General features: G+C 43.6%; 1 protein-coding gene across 1 annotated transcript in view; it reads right to left on the reverse strand.

Annotated features, from left to right (window-relative positions):
• GAP43 (growth associated protein 43) overlaps positions 1-24,101 on the reverse strand; it is a 52,731-nt gene that overhangs the window by 27,538 nt on the left and 1,092 nt on the right. The window lies entirely within an intron of this gene.

Here is a 24,101-nt window from a genome sequence, read left to right on the forward strand (position 1 = left end):
GAAAACCTTTCTTTCAGTTATTTAGGTGAACTAGTGCTGAATCACCCAAGCACCTGAGCTATTTGTGGGGTTAAGATGCATCTCAGCTCATGTTCTGTTTTTGACTAGAACACAATGTATGTTCTTACTGATGTTACTAAAGGCCACTTGGGCCTAGACTCACAAAGAAATTTAGGCATCCAACTCCCAGTGATTTCCCAGGATTGAGTGACCTCAGTGTTTTTCACGGGCCTGGCTCCCCATGACCTGATTTGTCTCAGAGACGGCATTTAAGGAGCAGAATGTATTCAAAAAAACGACCAGCTGTCTCCCCAGAAGGAGCAAAGCGTGGACACGTGAAAGAGAGAAAAGGCTTTCACGCTTTGGGAAGTGAGGAAGCAATTTAGCACACAGAACAGCTTTTTAAACCCAGTTAAATGGTGTGAAGACACCTGGCTAGAGGATGGCACCTGTCAGCACAACCTGTCTTCAAGGCGAGGAAACAAATAGAGTTCCTTTATTCTCCTAGGATGACTATGGTGATGGTGGGTAAAACACCCTTGAGAAAGAAAAGGTTAATTCATCCCTCTGAAGGCCTGTGCAGGATTGTTTCCCAGGGTATAACTAGCAGGGTTTCAGCTCTCCAGTTTCAAATCCTCTAACAATGGGGTTTCCACCCTTTCCTCTACAAGATCCTCCCATATGAAGGAAAATTCGCCTCTATTTTATGGTGCCTAGATTAAAATAAGATGACAGGCTGGCCAGATGGATGCATGTTATTCACTCATGTACAGTGGCTGCAAAGAGAGGTAGAAGACAACCAAAGCTAGACCTATTTAGGTATTTCTAGTGAGCCTTCTCAATAAATCCATACTCTCCTCACCAGTTTCATGACTCTCCCTTCTGTTTGTCACCCTATTTCTCTTAAGCTGGTGGTCAACCACAGTGTCCTCTACCACCCTGAAGCTCCAACAGCTCCAGCAGTTAAATGGAAAAAGGCACTCACCACTGCTTATGTTGCCTTTGCAGGCTGGGTGAAAAAAAGCAGAGCCTTGCCCCTGAAGGGGACACAAAGTGGATGATGTTCAGGATGATGTTCATGGAGCAGAGAAGCTCCATGGTTCTGGAGCAGAGAAGCTCACAGGGGAAAACACTTGCCTTGGGTCTGGTCTAGGCTCTGTGGAGCACTTTGGTGGTTGTGGGGCACAGACTGCACTCACTCATCTTTCAATTTAAAGGACCCAGAATGTCAGAGACAGGACTGGGCTGGAACTTGAGAAGGTGATGCTTTTATAGTTCATGCCAAGGGTGTGTGTATACCCTGGGGTGTGCCACTCCAGGGCACAAGGTCTGTGGGGACTGTGTCAAAAGGTCTTGAGTGTTCGGCACAATCAACATCTGTGCTCTTGTTTGAGGTTGGATCCTGGTGCATACGGTACTGTCAGTTATGTCTAGTCTCCTTTCTGGAGGGAAATACTTGTGTCACTCCAGAAGGAACCAGTCAGCAGGCATTCAAATCAAGGGATCAAAGCCTAGAAAGGAAGCAGGAAGGTATCCAAGCTGACAGTGTAAATCTACTACCAAAACAGTAGATTGAAGAAATTCAGCAGAAGGACCAGGTGGTAAATGTCCCTTGAACTATGATTTGATTAGAAAAGTCCATTCAAAGAACAGATTATTTTTGATGCAGATGTGCTTAGATAGAAATGCAAGCTTGCATGTCACTGGACTAAAGAGAAATTTTACCTTATTAAGCTCAGACTATGTGGTTTGTTTGGTTGGGTTTGGGGCAGTTTGGGCAAGGATAGTTGCTGCTATGTGGACTATTTTGATGTAGCACCTTCAGACTCTGAATCCATATCTGCTGACCATGACCGGGTAATGAAACCCAGAATTATCAATGTCTTTCCCTCCCTACCTTTTGTCTCCCAGTCTCTTTTTTTCCCCTTTTTTTTAGATTTGGACTCCACAAAATTTTTTAGGGAATTGTTATACAGCCTCTGGTGGCTCAGAGTGCCTGCCCCTGTGAGAGCTGGACACATTTACTTCTGATCTAGCTGCACACAGGGCACAGAGGCTAATTTCCTGCTCAGACTTGCTCCCCTGAGATCTTGGGCAGACAGCTGCTGAGATTCCCCAGAGTCCAGGCTTATACAAGGTCTCCAGAATGACCTCCACAGGAAGCAGAAGCTTATGTCCTGCTCCTACCCCACTCCCTCCATGGCAACACAGGGCATCCCATCCTTCAGGCCTGTCGACAGCACTCAGCTTGGTGTGGTCTGCAAATATGCTGATGGTGCACTTGATCCCACTGTCTCTGTCACTGAGGAAGACATTAAATAGCACTGGTCCCCATATAGACCCTTAAAGGTCACCACTTGTCATCAGTGTCTACAGGGGCTTCAAGCTGTTGACCACTACCGTCTGGAGGTAACTGTCCAACCAATTCCTCACCTACCGAAGAGATCTCCCATCAAATCAATCTCTCCAGTTTAGAGAGAAGGATGTCATTGGGGACCATGTTAAAGACCTTGCAGAAGTCCAAATGGTGACATCTGTAGCCCTTCCCCTGCTCACTGGAGTAGTCACTCCATCACAGAAAACTACTAGGTTAGTCAGGCAGGACTTGCCCTTTGTGACACCACCACTGCTTTATACTGAGCACCTGCATGAAGAAGAAAAGGTGTTTCTTCTCCTGAACTGCAGATATAGCTGGAGTGAAACACAGTGGCTGCCACCTGTGCCTTCAGTCACACACAGCAATTAAACTTCAGCAGGGACAAAGGTGTGTATCCCAGCTGAAATTACAAGGTGGGATGAAGAAAGCAAAACCAGAATTTTTGATTGGGATCTAGCAAGGCCAGTAAAGTAAGTACTGCTTTTCTTACTGTTCCATTAACCTATTGGTCAGACCTTTGCCTTTTGTTTTCCCAGTCTTGAAAGAGAGCCTAGCCCCAAGCATCACTTTTAGCCAACAGCTTCCCCATTCCCTGAGGAGCACCATACAACCTTTTGAAAAATCAGAGTTGCTCTTAGCAAAACCCAAAAGACCAGAGTTGTAGATCTACACAGTTTGATAAACTGGCTTTAAAACAGCTCTGCCTAAGATATCCTCTCCCATAGCCTCTTCAGCTTTAGTTCCAAATAGAGCAATCCCCCAACCCTGCTGCAGAGCTGAGCTCCACATGTATCATGACATTATATCCCCAAGGTGCAGCAATCCATTGTGAAGGCTTCTACCTATCGGTATAGACTCTATCTCCTCAGTGGGGCGTCTGGCCTTTTGTCAGCTTCTGGTTCTGATGGATTCAACAGATCTCACTGGCATGGCCTCTCCCTAACCAGCCAGGAGTAGCCCTACTGGCTCTGCTTCTTCCTCCATGGGATTTCCTGACCCTGTTAACACCAGCCTCAGTTTCACTAGGACAGGATATCAGCCTAACTGCTGGAAGGCAGAGAATGAGGGTGTTGAGTCTGGATCTGATCTTCATGGAAGCTCAGTTTATTGATTTGTGTTGTGGATCTTCATGCCCATTGGAACTTGACTGACCCAGAGATTGCCCTTATGCAGACTCTGGCTTGCCCTGGCCTTTTTTCTCCATTGACTTTTACTTCAGTGGCACTGGTGTTGATATTTGCCCCACAGATCTTCCACAAGGTTTCTGATAAGACTGTTGTGACAACCTGTGTATGAGTTCACCACAAGCAATGGGTAAGACATGGACCTGTCTTATGAATCTGAATTCTTCACAGCCACTCTAGCTCTTGGATGCCAGGGACCTTACAGAAAACCTGATGTGAAATTATTCTTGGCCTACATTTACTGTTCATTTCTCATACATGTTTAAAGTAGAAGCAGAGAAGAAGAGATATCCATATCTCCTCCCTGCTTAGGCACTACTACAGGTGAGAAAAGGAAGAGTTAGACCTACTTTTAAGATGCCAAATACAGGAGACAGGTCACTGGTCCCACTATTAGTTCTTATATACTGCTGACTCACAGAAAAGTGTGAGAAGACCCAGATCTACTTTTTCTATTCTTCTATTCCAACTTATTAACTGATTAACGGTTGTACAGTAATCTTATTTGAAGTCCAGTACCAAAAGCAAAGTCAGATGATGAAAGTGGAGTTTCATTTCATTGATTCCAGAGACATTTTGCTAGGGATAATTTTTACAAGATCTCTGTGGTCCGCTGCACCAAACAACTTACAAATGGAGACATTGTTAAGTTCCAGAAGGACTCTGAACATAATTAAATTAGTATTTTTAGTGCTGCAAGAACCTCAAATGGATGTAGCTCAGTAAAGCATTGTACAATATTTAAGCCATGCTCTTATCTACTTCCTCCTGTCAGTGCAGGATGAGAACATTCTTAAGGGGGGCTTTTCAGGTCTGCCAGAACCTGAAAAGGTCTCCAGAGGGATGTATATGACACAGCTTCTTTCACACAAGCATCTGGGCTTGACTGCCAGAGACCATGGCCAGTTTGTGTAACTCCAGTGCTTCCCAAGGTCTGTAAAACTGATCAAGCAGGCCTCTGATTGCAGCTGTCACTCTTGAGTGGCACAGTCCCAAGGGCATAATGTTGTGCCGTACCCCTCTCCTCTCTCCCCTCTTCAGGTGGGTTGTCACCAGAGTACAGGCATGGTTTTGACTGGGGAGATCCTGAACACAAAACTCAGCAACTCCAGGGCTTAGTCGCTTCTTCTAGACCCTGGCACTGAGCTATGGGAAATGCTCATGTGGCTTTGAGCCATTTTGTTTCCTCCTTTGCTCCTTTACTGTATTCAACCCTATTGAAAAGGAGGGAGGGGGAGGCAAGCCTGCAGTGCCTGCTCCAAAAACCCCTTTGTGGACCCTGCTATTTTAGTGCTATAAAGCCCCCCGGCCAAAGGGACATGTTGAATAGATGTGCTAGGGAAAAAGCCCTTGGAAAAAGTCTTTGGATCCACCACTTATAAGGGCTAGTATATCACAGGCACATTTAAATAGTCATCCAGATCTTCTAGTCTTCCTGCTGCAAGACAACTGTTATTTATTTCAATTTTTTCACTGCCTGGGCTTCCCATTTTAAAGTTGTTATTAAAAAAGGGCTTAAATGAGTATTTAGTATCTGGTTGTAAGGTCTCCTAGTTTGTTTTTTTTTCCATCCTTCAGTCAGGAAGCACGCCAGTAGCCTCAAAGAACTGCATATCATGATGTCTTTTCCCCAGGCACACAGTTCAGATGACTCTGCAACTGGTGCATCTGTAGCAGAACTGCACTCTACATCCAGAAACCCCTGGAGCTCAGCCTGTGGGGGGCTTTACTCAGAGGCCCCCTGGCAGAGAAGCTGAGGGAAAGGGAACCCTGGTAAGGACTCCAAGGATGGCTGGGCAGGTAGAGTGCACAGAGCTACTTCCACGTTTTTCTGCTCTGATGCAGGTGGGATATGGAAAGAGATTTTTCATCCTAGGAAGGACTTATGGGTTTCTGGAATAGGAACCTTCTTCCCTCAGGAATCCATGCAAAGCCAGATAGAAAGCACTGGGAAGCTTGAACAGTTGATCTAACACCAGAAAATGGACAGTGTTTCCTCTTCTCTCAGTAAGGGCCAGGTCACATGGAGTGGCTTTGTCACACACTAAAGAGGAAACAACTGAAAATCTCCAGGGTCCTGTAGACCCTCCCTGTACAGTGCAGCATGGCTGATTTTGTTCATCCACCCTGCAGGAGTGGTTTCCACCAGTCTTTGGATATTTGCCCCAGAAAATGACACTCTGGGTTCCTGTGGCAGTTTATTCCTTCAGTGAACTAAAGAATTCCTCCCAGCATTTCAGCCAGCCCCTGCATCTTGTCCATGCCAACATTAGTTTGTTTCTGCTTTCTTTGTAACACTCCTTCATATATCAGTAGCTCTCAGTTGTCATACCAGCTCCTTTGTCAGATCACTCTTCCTAGCCCTCTTAAACCCTAACCAGAGATCTTACTTGATTACTGAATTTACATTTGTTCTACTTAGAAATTACTAAAATGTCTCCCCAGCTTTAATGAATAATGAAACACTATACTTACAAAAATAGTAATTAGCAATATAGCTCAAAATAAATCAATGTGTGGATCACATTCCCAAAGGCAGAAGGAAAAGCTGCAGCCATTAAAATAGGTGGAGCTGAAAATAGCTAAGCACTTGGGGAAAAAGAAATGGAGAAAAAGCTTAAAGGAACTTATGAATGGCCATGTCCTATAGATAATTAGCAAACCACACAGGTTGGATTGCTAACACTGTCCTGAGTCTGACTGCTCCATTTCCTGTCAGTTCCCTTCAAATACCATTCAGCACTTTTAGGAGTTTTCTAAGGATGTGAAGCAGCTGGAGCAGCCAAGAAAAGTAAGAGGAAATAGAAGAATGCCAAACCCTCATCAGTGGTTGTCCAAGAGTTTCCATCAGAGCTCCTATCATTCTTCCTTGCAGATAAAGGAAGAGGTGCTCACAGTAAGAAAAACCAAATGTATAAGGATTTATAACACTGACAACCATTATTATTTCCACATCCTTGGGATGGATATCCCTTGCAGTGTTGGAAAGGAAGCAATGAAACAAGCAATGGGAGACATGACAATGGGAGTGTGTTGAAAGGGCATAGGGAGCACACTGATTTACAGAGGAAAACTAATTCAGATACTACAGCAGCCAGCTTATTTTCCCCTAGCACCACCTAAATATAGTGTTATTTTTTGGTAGAAAGTCATTATTCTGCTTCTTCAGGAAGTCACAGAATAAGGTTGGTTCTTGCCAGATCAATTTATCTACCCTTTCACAATAAAAATACCAAATTGCTCATAAGGCATATCTTTGGAGTCAAGCAACTCATAGATCTGCTAAAAAACCCAGATTATGGCATGCAAATGTCTATATTACATGGCCAGGTCATGTCACTTCTTGTACTATACTTTTCATATTAACCAGTCCCTCTGTTAGGAAAATAGAAACAATGCAAAAATCATGCCAATTCCATCACAGTGAATGATTATCTATCTAAAATTTTAGCCCAGGAGTGTAGTGGTTTCTTTTCTTTTCTTTTTTTTTTTTTTCATTTCTTACTTTTCTTTTTTGGTAACTCTTTCTTTTCCCTCCTTCCCAGTCAGGGGGAGGAAATTATATGGTACAACTATCAGCAACTGCATGTCTAAACATACACATATGTATAAACATAGTGGAGTAAGTGAGCAAATTGCAACGAAGACACTGCCTGAAGTCAGTCTGCATAATTGAATTCATTAAATCCTACTGAAATTAAATCAGAAATTAATCCTAAATAGAGAATATTTTCAAACAGATTAAATTCAACTCATTTGATCCTTTCCAGAAAGAATGAGTTATGAATGTACAAACACTTGCTGTATTCTCTCAAACCAGCCATTAAGTTTTCTGAATCTGCCTGATCCTTAGAATATCTGAGGATACTCATGTAGGATTGCACCTGCTGGGGCTTTCAGGTGACTAACACATTGATTTCAGTGCAAAGCAGAGAAAAAAGTTTCTATACGTAATTTCCTTTGGTGGAAGAAGCAATTATTTTGAAGCCTGAAGAAAATATAACACATTCCCCCAAGATGCCTGCTTTACAGATTGTACTCTCACAGAACTTTACCACAAATTATTAACATTTTAGTATACATTCCTATGCTTTAGCTCTAGCGGTTCCCTATAAATTTGATTCAAAGAAGAATTAAAGGGCCAGGTTTTAAGGAACGAATGGTGGGATCTTAACAAATGCCTCATTGCCTTAATCCTTTTGAAACCAGTGCAAATTAGGCACCAAGGCTCTCTGAAAATCCTGCTAGGCTCCTGCCTATATAAATCTTATTTGTTAGGGCAGTTCTGTAAATTACCTAATACCACTCTGCCACTGTTTGGAAAAAGGCTTGTAAATATCTGCTGTGAGACTGAAAAGTAAAACAAAGTAGCTTAAAGAAGACTTAAAGCCTTAGTAGGAAATCTGGATATTTGGAGTTTAGGAAACTCGAGGGTATAAAGGGATTACACTAAAATCTTGGTCCTAGTTTTTGCAGTTGGAAGTTGAAAGTTAAAACGCAGGAGGGAGAAGTTTGGCAAAGCAAAACAGAGGATCCCAGGGTAAGGGCAGCTAACAGATGGCTGTCCTACACTCTGCCCCACCATTGCTCCTGATTCCTCTGTTATCCTGGCCCGTGCTTTTCATGGGGTCATTCCAAGTGACAAGTTCTGCATCTCTGAGTAGCTGACTTCAGACACCTTGAGTCTGATTTGGAGCAGTGCCGAGCACTCAGAGCTGCAGCTGACAGTAATGGGAGATGTTTTCAGATATGTGCAACTGAAAACAAAAACTATGAATAAAGGTCAAGCCCTCTGTTTCTGAAATTCTGGACATAAAACTAGGGTACCCTGCTGACAAAACTCTTCATGCCTCAGCTGTCTACCTACAAAAACAGAGTTATCTCACATGGGTGTTGCAAAGATTTACTAAGTGATATCAGGTATGTGCTCAGAATCACAAGACAGCTCAGGAGAGAATTAGTATTTCTGATTTCAGAGCCAGGTTTGAACACTATTAAGCAAAGTTGTGGGAGTCACACACTGACTTATTTGAGAATTCAAAATATTGAATAACTGCTCATTAAGTGAGCACTGTCCATTCTGTGACCTGAATATAGTCAGAATCCCTGAAAAGAAAAATGTGATCCTCTCATTAGAAGAGTACTGAAATGCATTCACAAGAGACGACCATACTGAAGTTGCACAGTCAATTACATTTCCAGTGTTGGCTTGGCTTTTTTTATATTTGCCTTAGCATCTTTATTAACTTTCTTCTAACATAGTTTCTCCATGGTCTTTCTCACACATATATTAGCTCATACTACAGCTGAAGTCAAAATCTATTTCCACTCCCATTAATGTGGTATGATTCAACTTTTACCCAGATTTCACTTTCTAAAATGTAATTAACTACATCATGGGAGTTCAAACCTCTTGGTTTCATCAACATCTTACAACAAACACAAAAAAACCCAGAACAATTTTAAATGTCCAAGAGGTGTCAAGCGCCTCACCAGAACCCTTAGGCAAGGTGTGGGATTTCTCAACAAGCAGCAGCCAGGCAGAAACAAGCAATGGCCCCCCAGGGTGCCAGCATCCAGTGTGGGATGGGATGAGGCCGGGTGCCCAGCTGAGTCCCAGAGCTGGTAGGAAGCTGGTGGCCTTCAGAAGCCACTGGGGGCTTCCTCCCACATGGAGATATGGATAAAGAAGAACTTGTAACATCAGCAGTGTGCTGGCAGGATTACAACATATCTTCATAACCTCAAGCTGCACCAAGGGAGGTTCAGGTTTGACAGGAGGAGGAATTTCTTCACAGAAAGGGATGCCATGCATTGGAATGGGCTGTCCAGAGAGGTGGTGGAGTCACCAACCCTGGAGGTGATCAAGAAGTGACTGGATGTGGCAATCAGTGCCATGGTTTAGTTGACAAGGTCCTGATCAGACAAAGGCTGGACTCCAGAATCTCAAAGGTCCTTTCCAACCTAAATGATTCTGGGATTCCATTGTGGGAGTCATATGTCAATCACTCAGTATCTGCCTCTGAGTCCAAAGCCACAAGTTGTCCATTCTTGAATTAGGTGAAGCAGGATTATCAGTGAAAAATGAAGGTTTTTTCTTAGCAAAAAATGAATTAATAGAAAGTACATCATATCTGGCAATTTAATGAATGCACAATTACTGCATCAGGGAAAAGCCCCCTAAAGATTTAATCATTTAATATGTACAAAAAAGCTACTGAACAGAGAATTACTGTGTTCAAAGGATCAGCTATACCCTTGCCTAGTTTTTGTCTGCTCTGTAGCTACCCTGAAACATCAGAGCTGGAATAGCAGGGCTGCTGCAGGGCAGAAGCACAGGGCGTTGATAGAAGTGGAGCAAAGGAAAGGCAGAAATCCTGTTTAGCACTTTCCATGCTCTGTATAACTGAGCACTATTTCACTGCCACTGGCAGTAAAATGACCTTCTGTTTACACCAGTACTTGAAGCTTGTGGTTTTTAAAAAAACTGGGCCTATCTCCAATTCTGATTAACTTCTCCAGGCATTTCTGTACTGCTCAGCTTTCACAAATGGATTTCCAAATAGCAGAACTGCTTGGTATGGTACCCCTCAGAGGTACTCAGCATCCTCCGCTGTCTGCTGCACCTGACAGCAAGAGTTTGGAGGCACGTATCTAAGAGAAGTTGAAAAATTACAGGTTGAGGATATCAGCATCAATGATACCATACTGCATGAAGCTAAGAGAAAATGAATCATATGTGAAAGACGGAACTGGTTGGATATAATGAGGCAGAGCAACAAGAAGCACATTTTGCCCTCTGCAGGGATAGTTCAGAACCATGGAAGAGAAACAAGCAATCCTTGCCAGTGGGGCCACTTACTGCACTTTGTGAGATGGGAAGGCTGACCTTAGCTTGGTAAGGCCCCTTCAGTTCCAGGGCAGGTGCTTACAAGTTACAGTATTATCTGCTGCTCAGTGCTTCTCCTTCTAGAGGGATAAGAAGCCAGAGAAGTCCCACAATCACAGATACTTCCAACAAATCTATCTCCTGATGTAGTCCAATGCCTTTTCTGCCACCCCCTCCATTTGTGTGCTGTAGCAGTGCACATTTCCAAAAGTGTTACAGCAAGGTTAGCCTAAAATCCCATCTGCTTTGGGAATAGTAGGGACTATAAAATCCCCACCATCTCACAAAAGTTAACACAAGGTCTACATTTCCACAGCCTTCCTGGCAAATATGCATCAGGTTTGGTGCAGAGAGACAACCACATTTACACTTGGCAAGATGGTCTATTTCTTCCCTACACTGACAGCCTCTCCACTTCCATTCTTAAGTGGCAGCAGGACCCACGAACAAGACGTTCTCTTTTGGCCACCTACACTGCCTCCATGAAATATCTCTTCTGATCACTCTGTCTTGACTGTCAGCTCTGCACCAGTACTTTGTGCACCCCTTGGAGAAGTAACTTTCTTCTGGAGATAATTCATGGACACAGAGGCTTAGGAGGCAACACAACAGCTCAGCAGCAGCTATCATATGTAGGCATGGTAGGAAAAAATCCCCGCCTATGCCTGACCAGAAAATTGTGTCTCATCTTACAAACCAGAGATCTGAGAAAGGCAATACAAGTATTCATGGTCTCCACAACAGCAACACCATATTCAGATTTGGAGAAGGCTCTCATCAATAAAAGTGTATGACAGTGTACCACCACGGTTCTTACCTCTTCTCAGGCTCCCTGTTAAGTGCAATTTGAAGGCTCTGATCTCTTTCTTAGGTGCATCCTGGTGTGGAGCTTATGATCCAGACCCTGTTGTGAGCACAATCTCCCCACCTGGAGATCCGCCAGGGCAACAACCCACAAATTCATAAGCACAGCACAAGCTCAGGATACAGGACCTATGATAGCATGGGCCTGCTTGCTTCCACTACTTCAGGGCCAGTTCTTCCTTATGAGATCCTCTCAGAGAGTCCCATAAGCAGATACGTGTTCCACCCCACAGACACAACAAAAACAACAACAAAAAAACCAAACAAACAAACAAAAAACCAAACAAAAAACAACAAAAAACCCAAAAAAACCAACAACAAAAAACAAACAAACAAAAAGACTAGCAAATAAAGCAAACAAATTATCTCTATTAATCAATTTATTCCTGGTGAAAAGAAGGGAGCGGAAGAAGAGAGGAACAAACCTATCCTTTTTCTGTCCTTTCTAGATTAATTCATTCAGAAGGGGTGTGAATACTAGTTTAAAAGCTATTGGTTGTATAAAGAGAAAACAGGCAGAATTACCGCAGTAGATTATTCCACTTTCTTCTGTGTCTCGGTTTCCTCACATGCAAATGGAGTAATAACAAGTGTGTTCCAGGACTGATCTTTTAAGGATTTTACCTCAAATATCAATGAAAAGTGTAGTACTAGTTTCAGTGATAACAGCTTTGGCCCATTTTTTCCCAATTATTTTGCAACCCACCATTCACAGGCACAAGTCAAAAGCAATGGGACTTATCTATTACATAAAAAGCCTGTCTTACAAGCATCTTTCTGGGCACATGTTAAAGGCAGAAGCAGAAAATGTAAAATGGAGACTACCTCTGAAACCTCACTTTGACCTCCTCCTGCAGATGCCTTTTAATAGTCCTTATTGTATCTTTTTTTTCCTTGAAACTATCCCTCACCTCAGCTACTACAAAGGAAAGAGCTCACAGAGTGAGCAATTCAGTATTTTCCTGTTATCCTAATTTCAAGCACAGCAAAGTGCCTTATTTGCCACACGCCATTCAAACCCATCACTGAATTCAGAATACTGATTTCCTCATGGTCTTTTTCTGTGTTGCTATTTTGCCATAATATCTCATTGCTTCACAGGCCTTTTTGGATATTCTGCCAGGGAGATAGGTGGGGTTGTTATCTCTATTTTACAGACACTAAAATCAAACAAAAAGAGGCTAAGGTCAAAACGGCCAGAACAATGACAAATTTTGGGTCCCCAATTGGTGATGCCTCAGATTAGTATTTCCCCAGCTCAGTGTGTGTTGACAGCAAACCTCCATACAATACCAGCTCTGCACTTCTGCAAGTCAGACCCCAGGTGTCTCAAACTGAGAATCCAGAAAATGAGAACACACCAATTAGTGGCCACCCATGGAAAACCTCATTTTCGTGGCCTTTTCATATCACATAGGAAATTGTGACAAGAGGCAGGAAAAAGCCTAATTCTCCAGGGCAGTATTCAATTGCCAAAATACGAGACCATTCTTCTGTTTTTGAACAGCCCCCTGCCCAATTCAATATATAACCTTCATCACTGTCAGTAAATGAAACAGGAGACCTATAGAAATCAGCTTTGTTTATGGCAAAACTCATTCAGTACCTAAGTGCATTCTATTCTGTGCACTGAATGAGACAGGGGTCCTATTGAAAAAAAGGTACCAGTGTTTGATCTTATAATTAAGAACTACATTTTTATGTCTATTCATGAGAGAAGACAAATTAAAGATGGATAGGCAACCCTTTTAATTAATTTTCTGTATACTAAGTGTTTGACTTTGAAAACTAAATATATGCTTAATAAAGGTGTTTAATCTTTTCTTTTAAATGTAAACTAAAAAGGGAGAAAATAGGAAATTTCATCATTTGAAATCATAACATTCTCCTCCTTTGTATTATAAAGGTGCAACTGTTACCTATTAAATGGTTGCAAAATTCTTTGCACTTTCAAAGCTTTATTCCTCTAATCTCATCAGACAAATAGATTAAAAATCCACAGTGTCTATTTGAAGAAGACCCCTACCAAGAAAATTCTTGTCCAAACAGGAAAAGCCCAGCAAAGTTTGATGTAGATGAAAAGATTGTCTTTGACTATTGCAATTTATCTCATCTCCCCAAAGCTGGGTAATCCTGACTATAGGCAAGGTGTCTTGTTCCCCCTCTTGTGTTGTGAAAAGACTCGGGAATAAACAAAGGATATCTTCCTAAGGGTTATACAGATTTAGCATGAGATACTGGAAGATACCACAGATCAGCTTTAGCTCCTCTATATTTCCATGCAACAATAGCTCTAATGGCAGCAGAGGGGATTAAGCACTGAAGGTGACTTCTAGCAGGAGTACAGCACTCTGGTTGGGAATTTCTGAGTGACTGCCATACAAATGCTTTGAGACAATTCATGTCAGCCAGGTAGAAGAAGCCACCAATTGATAAATCCCTTGTAATAATTCTCCCGTGAAGATGATGAACAGAGCACATCGGTGTGGAGTTCCAGCGGATGTTTGTGTTCAGGAGACGGATGTTGGAGCTAAGCCAAGGAAAAAGTTGAGATGTCTTGCTGAAACCACAGCCTTAAGTCCACTAGAAAATATGGGTAGAACTGGGCACCTCAGTGAATGCCTTTAGAACCTTGCTATAACAAATGCTGAAGACAGAGTGACATCTAAACAGTCTGGGTTTGGGCATCTTGCTCTGGTTATTGGGGAGGTATCTTCTGGTTTGGATCCAAGCCCCGAACCCCTGTACTGAAAAGAAAAAACTCTGTTCCTCTCTGACAGCATGTAGTAAATAACTATTTATTCAGTATCTCAGTGGATATACAGCTTCCCTTAATTATGGAAGATGTTGATCCAATCTCTACTGTACCTGAAAAGACCTCAAGTCTTACCTCCCTCCTACAAAAGACTGCTTAGAGCAAGCTGCTCCTAGCTTTTCCTGCATAAGCTCCTTGGCTTTTTCCACTGAAGAATTAAATAATCATCAGGCCAGAGACAGAGAGCATACAAAAGTAAATAGCACTTTATATCCTACTGGTTAAACACAGTCCTGCAAGAGGACAGACTGGGTCCAGGTTCTGCTTCAGTGAATATTTGATAATAACCATATGAAATAGTGTTTAAGGAGTACAAGAGGTCATTTAGTCCATCCTCTGGTCCAGAGGTACTTCCTGCAGCCCTTTGGTGATTGAAGCTGCTATAGTTTACGCAATATATCACAGTGCATCACAATCTTTTTGGACTAACCATTAAAGACCATTACTCCTATTTTTATACATCATGGGCAGTGGGAATAGATTACTTCTGGTTTTTTTCACTTGCCAGGCTAGCATCTGGACCACTCTTGGCCTTATTCCTTTTAGGTTAAACAACCCTAATTATTTCAGTTGTTTCTCCTTTTACCTCAAGCAATTCTTACTATCCCAGTCTATATCCTCTCATTGGACCACACTTCCTCAGAGTGCAGTACAAAACTAAGGCAGGACATTTTAGCTGAGTCCTACATGTGTACATCAGAGCTGAAGGCTTATGAGATGTGTCTGACAGCCTGTGCTCCCACTTGCACAGCCTGGTAAAATGGTGTTCCACTTCCTGGCCACAGGATGATGTTCTAGCCTAACACTGAACTTGTGGTCCTCTAGAGACCCTCTCTGTCTTCCTGTAGGACACCCTGTGGTGTCTCATGTAGAACTGGCTGCAATTTATTAATCATTCCCATGGAAGGCACTTCATATTCACTCTGATGTTCAAACCAGGTCCCTGGTCTGACAAGCTTTTGTTGAATTACAGCAGTTTCCCCCAGCTCACCACAGCTGGTTTATACCATCTTCAGATTTTATAAAACACTTCCTCTAGACAGTTACCCAGGTTAAAATTATACTATAAAGTACAATGTTGGTTAATGAAAATATGAAGCACTAGCAGGCCACAGCACAAGCTTGTGGCAACCTGCTCAATAGTCTTCCGTTTCAACAGGAAATCAGTGAGAATTGCTCATTGAGTAAAATTATCTACAGCAGTTCTGCATCCCTGCTGTAATGCCTTCCTTTGGAACATGTTTCTTTGCTTCATTTATGATAAAAGACTGTGAGATAATGTCAAAATCCTTACAAATGACAAGGTATGACAACTACTTCCTCTGTATCCACAAGGCTTGTTACAGAAGAAAGCTAAATTAGTTTGACATGATCTGTTCTTGACAGATCTGTGCTGGCTCCTAATAATCTCCTTTATTTGATTATTTCCACCATTTTTTTTCCTCCATGAATGAAGTTAAACTGGGTAGGCTGCAATTTCTTATCTTCTGCTTGTTTTCAGCCTTCTGACACCTCATCCAGGCCTCATGGGTCTTCAAAGCATTCAAAGCTTATGGTACAGAGATTGCTTCCCTCACCTTTGTAAATAAGCTAGGATGACTTGAAAGAGCCATCTTACATCAGTACATCCTGATTTGTTCTGCCCTTTTCCTAGATCCTGATCTTCCTCCTTTGTGGCTCCTGTTACCTCTTCTAGCCATCAACTTGCAGCTGATCACATTACTGAAGATCTGCAAAATTAGCATAAAATGCTTTGGCCCTCTTGACAATGCTGGATGTAAACCTTCAATCACAGCTCTCCTCTCCTCTCCTCTCCATGAGCACCACAGAGAGAGTCAGGATGATATTATTTCACTCTCTTGCTCTGGCTCAATTATTATTTTGTCTGTGTATTGAGTTGATTATGGGTTATAAAAGGATCATCTAGGCATGCCAGAAAAGAGCTTATGAATGTTATGGGGACATTACAGTTTTAAGTATAATTGTGTGAGAGCTTTAGACACCTCCACACTTAGAAAGGAAGGAAGGTCTAAAGTTCTACAGCCTGTGACAGACATCTCTAAGAACGTACTTCAGTTTAGAACAATCCCTTATTTCTCAGTTCAGAACAATGGTAAAATACTGCGAGGCATTTTAGACTCCACTTGGCAGTCACACCCTGATTAAAAAGTAATTAAATTCTACAAGATAAGGCATTGTCTTATGGTATCTCTTCCTGATTTGTGGAATCATACCACTCAAAGCAAGAAGACAATGAATAGAAGTAAGAATTAACTGTAAGAGTTCCTATGAGCCATTTGGTCATTTTTCATTAATTTGTCTTTTTTTTTTTTTCTTCATCTGCTACAAAATCTTGTACACTGGCATCATAATGGAGGGTTCTTTTTGCTGCATATCCAGTTTTACCATATAACAGTCAGCTTCAAGTATTGTTTCACATCTTAACTTTGCTAACTTTTCTCTGGAACTTATCCAACTTCTGTTTACTTCATGGAGATTTCAGCTGGCTTCAGTTCTTCTGTTATTTTGGAAGGAGATATTTTCTTTCCTTGCTCCATTTGCCCTTTCCTTAGGGTTTTATCTCTTCTAGCTGGTATTCTGAGTGGAATTTAGGATACAAGGGAAAGGCCATTTACCAGTGCTGTGCTTTAGGCAGGACTGGTTGCATACCTATCAATTTTAACAATCAACATTAAGCATCAATTTTCTGCTACAGTTGTCAGTCTTCAGAATTCTATGTAAGACTTGAAATTCTCTTGGGTTTTCCACAGGAAATGTAAATAGGAAGGGTTAAAACCACATCATTTCATCTTTTATCAGGCAAAGTCTCCATTCTGACAGAATCATAGCCTGTGCAATCCAGGCTGTTGCAAGCTGCCAGCCTGACTTCTCCAACATAACAAGCTAAGAATTAAAATGTTGAGACTAGGTGAAGTGAAAGTTCACAATTCTAAGGAACACAGTGAAGTGTCCCTGCAGGGGGTAAACTTTTGGTCCAGCTTCTAAAAGCCGCTCTGCCTCAGCTCCCCATCATTCCAGTACTGCCTCCCAGCTTCACCACTCCTCTCAGGCACAGCCGAGCAGTTGATGCCCTCCTTGCATTTGCTCAGCAGGTGATTTCCAGCAGTGGATTCCACTCTTACATGAAACCAAAGGGCTGCAATTTTACTGTCAGCAAATCAGCAACTGACACCTGTTTCTTTATGTCTACCCTTCCAAACCTAGATGACTTTTTGTTAAATTATTTATAAATCCACCACTGAATGCTTTACTCCTAAAGCTGTGGGCAGACAGAAGGTGAAATGACACAAGGCGAGCAATGGTCAGCTCAAAACCATTGTGGTTTACATCCTGCTGGTTTCAATCTGAATTAATATAAATGACTGGCCTTTTCTGCAAAAGAGCATACCATAGTACCATGGTGCCCAACCTGCACACCCTGGAGTACTTAACATTGCAGATTTATAAGGTCATTGGATGCTGTTAATAAAATAAATGGATTAGACTCCACTCAATAGTCTGATGTACAGAATACTAATTGATAAGTCCTAACAGTTATAAGAATAATCAGAAATGTAAATTATTCTGTACATTACCAATTATTAGCAATCATCCCAATTCATAAATAACCTCAAGTTCCTGAAAGCACAGTAGCACTTCTAGGCAATTATGGGAAGGGTGAAATAAAACTAGCTTCAGAGTGGGGTTCAGATCAAAACACACTCCCTTGCACTCCTGAATTTTAGGGGCATTCAAACCAAGTAAATTATATTCTTTTGGAGCCCTTTAGCTTTACTAATTATCAGCTCTTACAGAAAGGTGTATCCTCCAGAGAGAATGCCTAAATATTGTGAGATGTCCCAGCTTCTATAAATAGGGATATACTGTGATTATGGCTGGAATTAATTCAAGAAACTTCAGCTGCAAGATGAGTAATGAACAGGACTGACATTTATTGGCCATAATTTAAGAGACTGTAAGTACATCCTGGCTCCCCTTTTGAGACATAAATGCCAACCATCCCTGGTTGGCAGATTCAGGACATCCTGTCTTGGGCCAACAAGACAGCTGTAGCACAGCCTGCCACCCAACAGCAGCATTAGAAGCCAAGGGACAAGCCTGGAAGGAGCATGAACCATCCGGAAAGCAGGAATGCTGACACCAGTTTGTACTGCACGCATTGCTCCTGTTCCAGCCACACCCTTCCCAGCTTCTGCTGTGGCTGGGGAACCTTTTACTGGAGCCAACAGGAAGGTGAGAAGTGAAGATGCACCACTTGCTGTCTCTGTCTAGGGATGCTCATTTGTGTCAGCTGCAACTCTGCCCAAGTGGAGAACTGAAGCAGATACAAAAGCAACTGGAGCACAAAGAAGGAACCCAGTTCTCCTTCAAATACCAGTGCTAGGAAAGGTGAAGGGAGCCAGACCCTGGTGGTAATGGCTGATGCTGCCAGCAGGAGTACTGTGTGGTCAAGGGAGCAGGGGGAAGGCAAGGAGCAGAACAGATGGGAAGAGGAGACAGAATGAATAACAGGCGGAGACAGCAGGAGCAGTGTAACTCCAAAAGCACAAATTCCTTTTGCTGTATTAAAAACAAATCACTATTTTCATTACACTATTCCTTCACCCCATACACATATTGTGGGCGGGATCACTGTGGTGGTCGGGGAGGAGCTATCACTCTGGTGAATAGCAGGGAGAAAACTAAGTTTTTAGCCCAGCTCTCAGGCTCTGGTCCATTGTAATAAAGCCTTGGTCTGAGAAGAAAATCAATGGTTTGTGTTGAAGGAGCTCAAGGGGCTAATAAACATCCTAGCACTGCAGGAGTGACTGAGGATGGATAAAGCAGAGCTTTGCCTGTCTAAAGCATCTCTCAGTTCAGGGCTTCTGAATCCTTTTTTGTTTTTTTTTTCCACTCTAATTGTTTAGTTTCCAAATTAAAGAAGCATCTTGCAGAGATGGCCATAACAGTCAGAGAATGTATGCTTAGATCAGTCAGAAAGCAGGTTAATAGCACTGCCAGAAAGAGAAACCAGCTCTCCCTAAACCAATTCCTCTATACTGCCCTGTGGTGCTCACAACCATGAAAAGCCATCGAGTTTTACACATGCACTCAGCAGGTGATAGAAAGAGCCCAAAGGAAATATAAACACCTTCTCCACTTGAGGCCATCAGAGCTCTGAGGTTACATGTCACCTCCTGGTGTGCTCAGGAGGATCTTGAAATTATAGATTAAATGAGTGTGGATGGATTCCTGACTTTGATTTTGGACCTCAGATGTTGAAAGGTGTTTCATCAGGGTACCTGCTCTGGTACTCCCACAGCAAGATATTCTACCAGCAAACATTTGCACCCTCCACCATGCCTTTCTGGATGACCAACCTCCTATCAGCCCAATATTCCTCTGTGTAGAGCTACTGGGCTATGGTTGTTTCTTTATAACACTAAACACTGGGATTTCAAAACTTAGATGAAGACAGGTAAGGACTGCTGCCAAATCTACCCCTGAGACCTGTCAGATTCACAGCAAACAGGGGAATCACACAGTGACTTCCAAAGGGCATCAAAACAGAGAGCTTCCATCAAAAGGTTTCTCATCCTCAGGTATCTTTAGAGCACTGTCATCAGAGCTTTTGTTCATTCTCAAATCCAAAAAGAGCCCTCCCAGTGTAAGGAGGAAGCCCAAAGCAAGAAAGGAATCACAAGTCATTTATGTTCAGGAAGAGGACAACAGGAGGTTGTACAGGAGGAAAGATGCATGGGCCAGCAGTGCATGCACTGAGCAAATGGCAGTCAGCAATGCACCACCAGCCTTCCACAACCATGCAGAGGTCTCAGTTTATAGAGCATGGTGCTAATAACACCATGGCTGTGGGTTTCATCCCATATGGACCCTTCACTTAAAAGCTGGACTCGCTGATCTTTGTGGGTGCCTTCCAACTCAGAATATTCTGTGATTCTGGAGCTTTTCTTTCAAATTATCTCAGCCAAAAGCAGAAGCAACCTTCAGGCTATAGCTGCTCTTTTACCTGGCAATGCACCAATCCCTCAGCAGATACTGTCTGCTTGGTAGAGATTAGGCAGAACCCAATTCTGCCCCATGTCCTCTGCCATGGACAGCACATGAAGCACACGAGTCACTATGAGGAGCACATGCCTCACAGCACAAGCACAGCAAATCCAAGCAGGAATACACATCCTTCATTTGCATCATGCAAGACTATCAGCCTACTTTCATCTTTCAAGGGCCTCATTTTCCTTCCCATCAGCACAGAAGGCATTGCAATTTGGCAGCTCCTAGCAATGAGGAATTCCTGCTCTCTGGGAAAAGGGGAGAGGGAAATATAACATCTGTGCAGGAGGATCCTGGGGTGGCATCACAAAATCCAAATCAGATAATATTCTGAGTTCAAAGGGATCCACAAGATCATCAAGTCCAGCACTTAAGTGAATGTCCCACTCAGGTATTGATCCCAACCTTGGTGTTAATAGCACCGTGCTCTAACCAGCTGAGGTAATCTCAGGGTCCAGTGCAGCTGGCCTGCAAGGAGAGTCGATTTGAGGTGAAAACTCTTTGCACTTTCTCATTCTAGTCAGTCAAAGCCACATGACCAAAGGAGAGGTCCCTCTCATCTCCATCCCCAAGCAATGCCCACCCTTTCAGCATAGCATGGACAGAGCCTGGAGCTACAGCTCATTTCCTTATCCGATGGCAGGAGCAGCTCAGAGATATTCAGGCAGCCTCAGCATTAGGCCAGGACAAGTCCTCAGTTGGTTCCTTGGGCTGCACACGTGTCCCCAGCCTGGCACGGTCACACAGAAGATTCAGTGCAGCTCTCTAGGCAAGGATGCCTCTGCATACCAGCAGGTACTGCCTGACTGGTTTTTGCTGGGCCTTCGATTCAGGAGCAAGTGGCCAAAGACAATTTGGATCCACAGACTGATTTCTTTCCCACTGAGCACTATTGCTGTCCTTCTCCCACTGGAATCTCTGCCTGCAATTAGTTCCCTAGGAGGGGGTTTGTCTGTGCCATTAAGAACAGTTACATTATATGATCTAGGAGAAATCAATGTCTCTAATAGTCAGCAAAGGCAGTGGAGGAGAGGGTGATGGGAGGGCTGTTTCTCTGGAGACACCCTTCTCAGTAGAAATCCCAGGGGTATTGCCCCAGGAAAAGAAATAGTGAGGACAGTAATTAAACTTCCATGGAACAATTGTTTACTGGAAGAAGTACAGAAGCTGCTCAGTGTCTCTCAGAAAGGCAGAGGCAGTGGCTAGATTCTCCCTAGGTGCAGATGAAGTGCCTCTGCCCTGAAATCAGCAGTCTGTGGTGATTTACACCACAAGTGGTGGGAGGCAATTGGTGGGAGGAGGGGTGTGGATAGACACCTTTCCTTTAAAATACCCCTTTTCCACTGTCCACAGTAGTATTTTAAGGTAAGACCACGCCTTGCAAGTATTGAAGCATCTGGATCGTGCAGTATAATTAAGTTACCCTAAATGAAGCCTGAGACATTTTAATACGCTGAAGCAAGAAAACCTTCACTCTGCAGGCATCTTCCTCTCTCTCTTTTTCTCCATTTCCTCCTTCTTGTACACCTCTGCAGATCCTGGAATGACAAGCCACCTCACCGGCTGGCTGTAATTGCTGGAACTGTTCCCTAATGCTTTTCTCTTCTCCAATTGCATTAAACTGCATCTTTAGAGGTACAGCCCTGTTTATTCATGCTGCTCGTGTGGAAGGGGGAAGAAATGCAGACTGCCTCTTCTCCCCTCTCCCTCCTTTGATTTGATGGGTGTGGCAGGTTTTAAACCTTTGCAGCCGCTGGCTCTTCGGCACTGGGGTGAGGAGGAGTGGATGGAACAGGAGGGAAGCCATCGTCTATGGCTGGTGATGAATGGGACTCATCTCACCCACAAGTGGGAAACCTGCTTGCGGGTTATTGTTTAATCACTCATGCAATCCAATAGTGAGCACATACCCCCATAATGTCCATCTGTTCTAGTATGCAGTGCGTGCAACACTTGCATTTCTAGCCACCTATCTCACTGCCCAGCCCTGTGTGTTACTGACTGCATCTCTCGCTGGCAGGAAAGGCTGAGTTCAGGTTTTCAGACACAGCTCAACCCAGCTTTTCAGTGATGCTACCTCTCAGCTGATAATTTTGTGGGCTCAGATTCAGAGGTGCAGTCAACTGTAGGCAGAAATGACAACACTTAGATATCTACATCTCTCATGGGCGGGCACAGTCAGTCAGTCAGTCAAATACTTCACTCTTCACACTGGCATCACACCCACAAGAAAGAATAATCTGCAAGGTATGAGCGTGTGAATATATTTGTCTCTGAGGGGTGGGAGGACAGACACACACAGGCACACCTAGACACAAATGTGAAGAGATTTCTTCCACGCCCAAGCCTGTAATTTCAACATTTTGCTCCTTAGCTGCCAAAAAGGCGGGACATCAGGGACTTCCCCTGAAAAATAATTTGAGGAGAGCTGCCTTTATTTTGGGAAGGAAACTCCTGCCAGTGCTGAAGAACCCATTCCATCTTTTTCTCTCAGTGAAAGGTCTGGGTGGGGACAGAGGAAGCGCACATGCCGAAAACCGAGGTCTTTTTCTCCTCCCAGTCAGGGCTTTCTCTCGTGTACGATCAGCCTTCCCGAGCGAGCCGCTGTATTGCCAGTTTGGCAATTGCGGTGCGCGTTCAGGTAGGGGAGCAGCAGCTGGGCTGGGAGCCCACCCCTAGGCACGAAGGGGCTCGGGCAGGCGCGGTGGGGCGGCGTGGCTGCGGGAGGCTCGGGCATGGAGCGTGCGGAGGGAGCGCACGGCGAGCCCGCGCGTGTGCCCGGGGCGGCGGGGAGCGCTCGCCGAGCGGGGCCGAGCGCCGCGGGCACGCGCACAGACAGGGGTGTGTGCCCGCGGTGCGTCCGGGCGGGAGCGGGCACCGAGGGCTGTGTGCCAGAGGGGCACCTGCATGCCGCGCATTCCTGAGCGCCACGGAACACAAAAAGACACGAGTAAGCCCGGAGAGGTGTAAAGAACAGATACATCGGAACATCATTCGGGAGCTTCAATGCCCAACATGCGATGGTACGGGTAGAATGATCCCTATTCCCCCGTAGCTCTCTTCTGACTCCAAAGAACCCCAGAGCTCCTACTTTATTTTAAAATTTGCCATGCACCTCCGCCCACTGCTCTGTCACTTTGCCTCCCTGTCTGCCTTCCTTCTCCTCCTCTGCTCTTTTCATCCCGTATTTGCCATCAGAACGTGCTCTGCTGGCTGACTGCAACGTGTTCCCCCTTCCTCAGCCTTCACCCCCTCCTCCCAGATTTTGGTGAGCACATAATTAATTTCAGAGTATTGAAAAACCCGCATGAGGAAAAAACATAGGATGACGCAGGGTCTCTTTCTATCCCAATCACTTGCCCCTCCCCATTATTCTACAAATTTCTCCTTCGTTTGCTAACACACATCTCCATTCAGAAACACACTTTAACCTGAATCTTCTTGCAACACTGTGTTGTTCACAGGAACTGTAGTTACTCACATCAGCGTGTAAATAGAATACTGCAGTGCTGTGCTATAAAAGACACTGAAATTTATGCATATATAAAGAAAGTAATCAGTATAGTGCTGTGCCTGAGTTGAGTTTTGTGCTCAGAACAAGGACCAAAGCTCCTTGTTGCTACCTACAAATCCATAATTCTTGGAAGTTTCTAAAATGCCTTGCAAAGATATCTAGGGTCAGTTCCTGCCTCAAAGTTCCAACTGCATAAATCCAGTATCTTCCCGAGGAAGTCCAAGAGGTTCAGCCAAAAAGGCTTTCTTAATCAGGAGTAGGTTTGGGCTTTCACACAAAATAAAAGGGGGAAGGGTGAGGGGGAAATGATCTAAGTAGCTTTTTTTCCCTAATTTCATTATCATTTTGGACTCAACAATTTTGACACTGAAATGAGCCCTCACCCA

The sequence above is a fragment of the Agelaius tricolor genome, unplaced genomic scaffold (genome assembly GCF_023055355.1).
Source record: "Agelaius tricolor isolate 1412-34295 unplaced genomic scaffold, bAgeTri1.0.p SCAF_9, whole genome shotgun sequence".
NCBI lineage: Eukaryota > Metazoa > Chordata > Aves > Passeriformes > Icteridae > Agelaius > Agelaius tricolor.